This window comes from Oncorhynchus keta, chromosome 30 (genome assembly GCF_023373465.1).
Source record: "Oncorhynchus keta strain PuntledgeMale-10-30-2019 chromosome 30, Oket_V2, whole genome shotgun sequence".
Taxonomy (NCBI): domain Eukaryota; kingdom Metazoa; phylum Chordata; class Actinopteri; order Salmoniformes; family Salmonidae; genus Oncorhynchus; species Oncorhynchus keta.
In genome coordinates this window covers 49,352,025-49,358,950 of record NC_068450.1, presented here as the reverse complement: position 1 = coordinate 49,358,950, position 6,926 = coordinate 49,352,025, and positions in this window count along the sequence as shown.

The following is a 6,926-nucleotide window of genomic DNA, read 5'->3' as shown; positions in this document are numbered from 1 at the left end:
TGTTTGTCACTTTGTATTTTATTTTCCATCGTAGGATTACCATGCTCTAAAATTAAAAGTGCTTGTGTCTCACTGAGGGCCCAAATAAATGCAGGGCTTCGGCTGCAGTCAAGATGGTCTTCCCGGTGCTACACTCCTGCAGCCGGGCACGCCTGCAGCCAGGCGTGAGCTGCAAGATGCAGCCAGAGGAACGGAACATACCTCCCCCTCTATAATTAGGAAGTGGTTATCTGCACGTGTCCCTCCAGGGCCACTGACCTCCCCCGCCTCCTTCTCTCCCTCCTCTCCCGTTATCAGAGGTAATGCGAGCTTCAGGATAACCCCCGCAGCATTGTGGGAGATTCTGAAAGCATGAAGATTAAGGAGGGGAGCACCTGCCAACAGGCTTACAGGATTTGCTCATGTGGCGTAGAGTTTGGGGAGGCCTCTCCACACTTCAGGAAAAGTCTGACTCTGTTGTGTGTGTGTGCATTTGTGAACCTGTGTGTGTAAGTGTGTGTCTATGTGTGCATGCTTGGTTGTGTATTTGTAACGGTGTATGCCTGCCTGTGTGCGTGTGTGTGTGTGGTAAGTCTATGCAACAGTGACATTAACTATTCCCTTGCAAACTTCCCAGAGTTCTCTCATTGTGCGGATTAAAGTGCTGTCAGCATCATGGGAGATTCTGGAAACAGGGAGATTAGGGGGAAATGTACCTGGCTGAAAGCTCGCTGAGACATCTGTTCATGCAGAGGAGGACATGAGACAGAGGAAGCGGGTGTGTGTGTGTGTGTGTGAAAGATAGAGAGAGGGGGGGGGTGGAGAGAATAGAGAGTCTGTGTATATCATCGTGTTCACTTATGAAATGCATAAAACAGCAGTTTATCTTTTATAGCCTAGCCATAGGTACCGTGTCATGCACTCGGAACACAGAGACCTTCCTCGCTGTCTTTGGCCCAACTGAACACACCCAGTAATTGACATATGGTCATAGAGCACACCTCCCTGTAGCCCCAAGACCATCTGCTGTCTTTCATTGCTTCCCAATGGCATAGCCATTATTATTTATCAGGGCCCTGCACTTTGTAGGGAATATGGTGTCATTTGGGAATCAACCTATCACTCACTCACCTACTCACTCACTCACTCACACAAAGAGTACACTGAGTATACCAAATAATTGGATCACCTTCCTAATATTGAATTGCACCCTCTACCGACAATCTACAAGGTGTAGAAAGCATTCCCACAGGGATGCTGGCTCATACTGGCTCATTTGGGTGGCAGGTAGCCTAGTGGTTAGAGCATTGGGCCAGTTCAAATCCAGGCTGTATCACATCCGTCAGTGAGTGGGAGTCCCATAGGGCGGCGCAAAATTGGCCCAGCATCATCTGGGTTTGGCCGTCATTGTAACTCAGAACTTGGTCTTAACCTGTTGAATCTAGGGGCCATTTTTTTAGTTTTGGAAAAATAACGTTCCCAAAGTAAACAGGCTATTCTTCAGGATCAGAAAATAGAATATGCATATAATTGACAGCTTAGGATAGAAAACACTCTAAAGTTTCCAAAACTGTAAAGATATTGTCTGTGAGTATAACAGAACTGATATTGCAGGCAAAAGAATGAGACAAATCCAATCAGGAACGCAGCGGTTTCTAAATAAGAGTCCCTTCCTATGCTTCCCTATTGAGCAGTGAAAGGGATATCAACGAGATTCCTTTTTCTATGGATTCCTGAATGTGTCTAGTATCACAAGACATAGTTTCAGGCTTTTATTTTGAAAAATGAGCCTGAGGGACAACATTGCGTCAGTGTCCACCTGATGGCTCTTTGTGTATTTCTCGCGCAAAAGCCATTTTTCCACCCGTGTCTTACTGAAAAAAGCTCTGAACCGGTTGATATATTATCAAATAGATATTTGAAAAACACCTTGAGGATTGAATATAAACGTTTGCCATGTTTCTGTCGATATTATGGAGCTAATTTGTAATATTTTTCGGCATTGTCGTGACTGTAATTTCCGGTCGTTTTCTCAGCCAAATAATTTTTCTGGAAAAAATTTGCTATCTAACTGGGAGTCTCGTGAGTGAAAACATCCGAAGCTCATCAAAGGTAAATGATTTAATTTGATTGCTTTTCTGATTTTCGTGACCAGTTTGCCTGCTGCTAGCTAGGCATAATGATATGCTAGGCTATCAATAAATGTACACAAATGCTTGTCTTGCTTTGGCTGTCTTTTCAAAATCTGAGATGACAGGGTGATTAATAAAAGGCGAAACTGTGTTTGAATATATTTCACTTGTGATTTCATGAATATGAATATTTTCTAGTAAGATTTTTTGTCAGTTGCGTTATGCTACTTAGTGTCAGTTGATGACAATTCTCCCGGATCCGGGATGGGTAGTTACAATAATTAACTGACTTGCTTAAATAAAAAAATAAAAAAGTGCAGTTCTTGACACAAATCGGTGCGCCTGGCACCTACTACCATAAGCCATTCAAAGGTACTTAAATATTTTGTCTTGCCCATTCACCTTCTGAATGGCACACATACTGTAACGAATGTCGTCGGGAGAAGGTGAGTACCAAGGTGCAGCGTGGTAAGTGTTCATCATTTTAATGGTAAAACTGAACACTATCAAACAAGCAACAAAAGAACAACCGAAACAGCTGCGTCAGGTGCAAAACACACTAAACAGAAAATAACTACCCACAAAACCCATGTGAGCAAGAGCTACCTAAGTATGGTTCTTAATCAGAGACAACAATAGTCAGCTGCCTCTGATTTGGGAAGAATACCAGGCCAAACACAGAAATACAAAACATAGAACAAAACATAGAATTCCCCCCCAACTCACGCCCTGGCCAAACCAAATTAGAGATATAAAAAAGTAACTAAGGTCAGGACGTGACAGTACCCCCCCCCCTCCGGCTGCAAAACCTGAACCTTTAGGGGAGGATCTGGGTGGGCATTTCACCTCGGTGGTGGCTCTGGTGCGGGACGTAGACCCCACTCCACCTTAGTCTTAGCCCACTTAAGTGGCGCCTCTGGAGTGGCGACCCTCGCCGCCGACCCCGAACTGGGGACCCTTACAGCGGGCCCCGAATAGGAGGGAGACACTGGCGGTGCCAGGCAGGCGGGGGACTCTGGCGGCTCCGGAGTGAAGGGTGGCTCTGGCGGCCCCGGAGTAACGGGTGGCTCTGGCTGCTCCGGACAGACGGGCGGCTCTGGCCGTCTTTTTCAACAGTTTGAATTGAATTGATGAATTCAGTAATTCACATAGATGTAGCCCATTTCACTGTTGCGGACAATTTATGTTTGAGGCTTTACTGAGCCGGACAACTTCTCTCTATTAGAGCCCAAGCACTTCCCCAGTGTTTCTGCAGATCAAGTATGCGGACATTTGCGCAGTCAAGCACAAACTTTTCCCCCCTGGACATTTTCTGGCTGGCACTCACATTGCCTTCATTGTCATTTTCCTTACAAATAATAACTTTGGACATGTGTGTGTTCCTATCGAAGTAAGTGCCTTATTTTCTGTATATTGCATTGTCGTTTCTACTGTAGCATACAGTATAATGTATTTACAGTTTTATTCACGTGTTTTAAAGTACTGGTGACAAATCAGGCACTCAAATTATTGCATACATTGTAATGGACACCTATGATGTCTGTAAAATACTTGTTTGAGGGTTGTACTGATTATGATGAGCTAATGCTAAGCTATTTGCCAGCTATGTGTGGTGCCATGTTTGTTGTCACAAACCGGTGCGCCTGGCACCTAGTACCATACCTCGTTCAAAGGCACTTAAATCTTCCAATAGGGTGGCACACAATTGGTCCAGCATCGTCCGGGTTAGGGGAGAGTTTGGCCTGGGTAGGCCGTCATTGTTAAATAAGAATTTGTATTAAACTGACTTGGTGAAATCTTTTTTGATATATATATATCACAGAACAAAATGAGGTCATGGAATGGTTCACTCATCTTTTGAGTAAACTTCCGGAAGTGAATGATTGTAGACGAGACACCCCCTTCAACATGCATACTGCAAACAGACCAACCTCAACTAGTCTCCTCTTCTTATCTTTGGTTGACACGAAAAAACTAACATGGTGGCGCGCACAAACTACAACATCGTCAGATTACTTTTGAGTTTTAGAAAGTGTTTTACTAAATTATTTAGATCAATTGTAAATGGTAGCTACGTGCTATTAACTAATTCATATTGTGGTTTCTGTTAGCAGAGAGTTATCTAAATTTGATCGCTTGTCAATCTCTCCTCAGTTAGCCCGAGGAATAATGTAGCCTACATTTTATGATTTGCTGATTGTGTTATGCTGTCGCTACTTCTGTAGGATATACTGCTTTCTCGGGAACATGCCCAAATCCCCATAATTTGCGTGAAGAAAATACGGAGAAAAAAGGGGCGGAGGTCGGGCTGCCTTTTGAGAATTTGTAGGCAAGCGAGTAAACTCCAACTGCCATTCGTTCTATTGGCCAATGTGCAATCATTGGAGGAAAAAAAACGATGACCTCCGATCAAGATTATCCTACCAACAGGACAATAAAAACTGTAATATCTTATGTTTCACCAAGGTGTGGCTGAACAACAACATGGATAATATTGAGCTAGCGGGATTTTCCATGCACCGGCAGGACAGAGAAACTAAGTCTGGTAAGACGAGGGGTGGGGATGTGTCTATTTGTCAATGACAGCTGGTGCACGATGTCTAATAATATAGAAGTCTCGAGGTATTGCTCGCCTGAGGTAGAGTTCCTATTCCTCACTAATTGCTGTTCTGATGTCCAGAAGTTCACTCAACATCAACAAAACAAAGGGATTGTGGACTTCAGGAAACAGCAGAGAGAAAACGCACGCCCCTATCCACATCAATGGGACAGCAGTGGAGAAGGAATACGTTTTAAGTTCCTCGGCGTACACATCACGGACAAACTGAAATGGTCCACCTACAGAGACAGTGTTGTTAAAAAGGCGCAACGGCACCTCTTCAACCTCAGGAGGTTGAGGAAATTTTGCTTGTCACCTAAAACCCTCCAACTTTTACAGATGCACAATTGAGAGAATCCTGTCGGGCTGTATCACCGCCTGGTACAACAACTGCACCGCCCACAACCGCAGGGCTCTCCAGAGGGTGGCGCAGTCTGCACAACGCATCACTGGGGGCAAACTACCTGCCCCCCAGAACACCTACAGCACCCGATTGTCACAGGAAGGCCAAAAAGATTATGAAGGACAACAACCACCCAAGTCACTGCCTGTTCACCTCATTACCATCCAGAAGGCAAGGTTAGCACAGGTGCATCAAAGCTGGGACCGAGAGACTGAAAAACAGCTTTGATCTCAAGGCCATCAGACTGTTAAACAGCCATCATTTACACTGAGAGGCTGCTGTCTACATGCAGACTTGAAATCATTGGCCACTTCAATAAATGGATCACTAGTCACTTTAATAATGCCACTTTAATAATGTTTACATATCTTGCATTACTCATCCCATATGTATATACTGTATTTTATACCATCTATTACATCTGGCCCTTGCCGCTCGGTCATTGCTCATCCATACATTTATATGTATATATTCTTATTATTTTTATTTAACCGTTATTTAACTAGGCAAGTCAGTTTAGAACACATTCTTATTTATAATGACGGCCTGTGTTAACTGCCTTGTTCATGGGCAGAATGACAGATTTTTACCATGTCAGCTTGGGGATTCGAGCCTACCTGCAATCACTTTACTTAGATTTGTGGGTATTAGGTAGTAATTGTGGAATTGTTAGATTACTTGTTAGATATTGCTGCACTATCAGAACTAGAAGCACAAGCATTTCGCTACGTTCGCAATAACATCTGCTATCAATGTGTATGTGAACAATAAAATTTGATTTGACCTTATGAAAAGCTGTAGACCACACTACCTACCAAGAGAGTTCTCCTCTATATTACTCGTAGCCGTCTATTTACCACCACAAAACAATGCTGGCACTAAGACAGCACTCAACCAACTCTATAAGTTGTCCATTAATCACGGTACCCCATTCTGCTTGTTTGTTTATCTGTCGGCCCAGTTGCATAGTCAACGCCATTTTACCTGCTGTTTGTTGTGCTAGCTGATTAGCCTCGCCTACTGTTTTTAGCTAGCTTTCCCAATTCAACACCTGTGATTACTGTATGCCTCGCTGTATGTCTCTCTCAAATGTCAATATGCCTTGTATACTGTTGTTCAGGTTAGTTATCATTGTTTTAGTTCACAATGGAGCCCCTAGATCCACTCTGCATACCCCTGTTACCTCCTTTGTCCCACCCCCCACACATGCGGTGACCTCACCCATTACAACCAGCATGTCCAGAGATACAACCTCTCTCATCATCACCCAGTGCCTGGGCTTACCTCCGCTGTACCCGCACCCCACCATACCCCTGTCTGCGCATTATGCCCTGAATATATTCTACCATGCCCAGAAACCTGCTCCTCTTATCCTCTGCCCCCAACGCTCTAGGCGACCAGTTTTGATAGCCTTTAGCCGCACCCTCATACTACTCCTTCTCTGTTCCGCGGGTGATGTGGAGGTAAACCCAGGCCCTGCATGTCCCCAGGTACCCTCATTTGTTGACTTCTGTGATCGAAAAAGTCTTGGTTTTATGCATGTCAACATCAGAAGCCTCCTCCCTAAGTTTGTTTTACTCACTGCTTTAGCACACTCTGCTAACCCTGATGTCCTTGCCGTGTCTGAATCCTGGCTCAGGAAGGCCACCAAAAATTCAGAGATTTCCATACCCAACTATAACATCTTCCGTCAAGATAGAACTGCCAAAGGGGGCGGAGTCGCAGTCTACTGCAGAGATAGCCTGCAAAGTAATGTCATACTTTCCAGGTCCATACCCAAACAGTTTGAACTACTAATTTTGAAAATTACTCT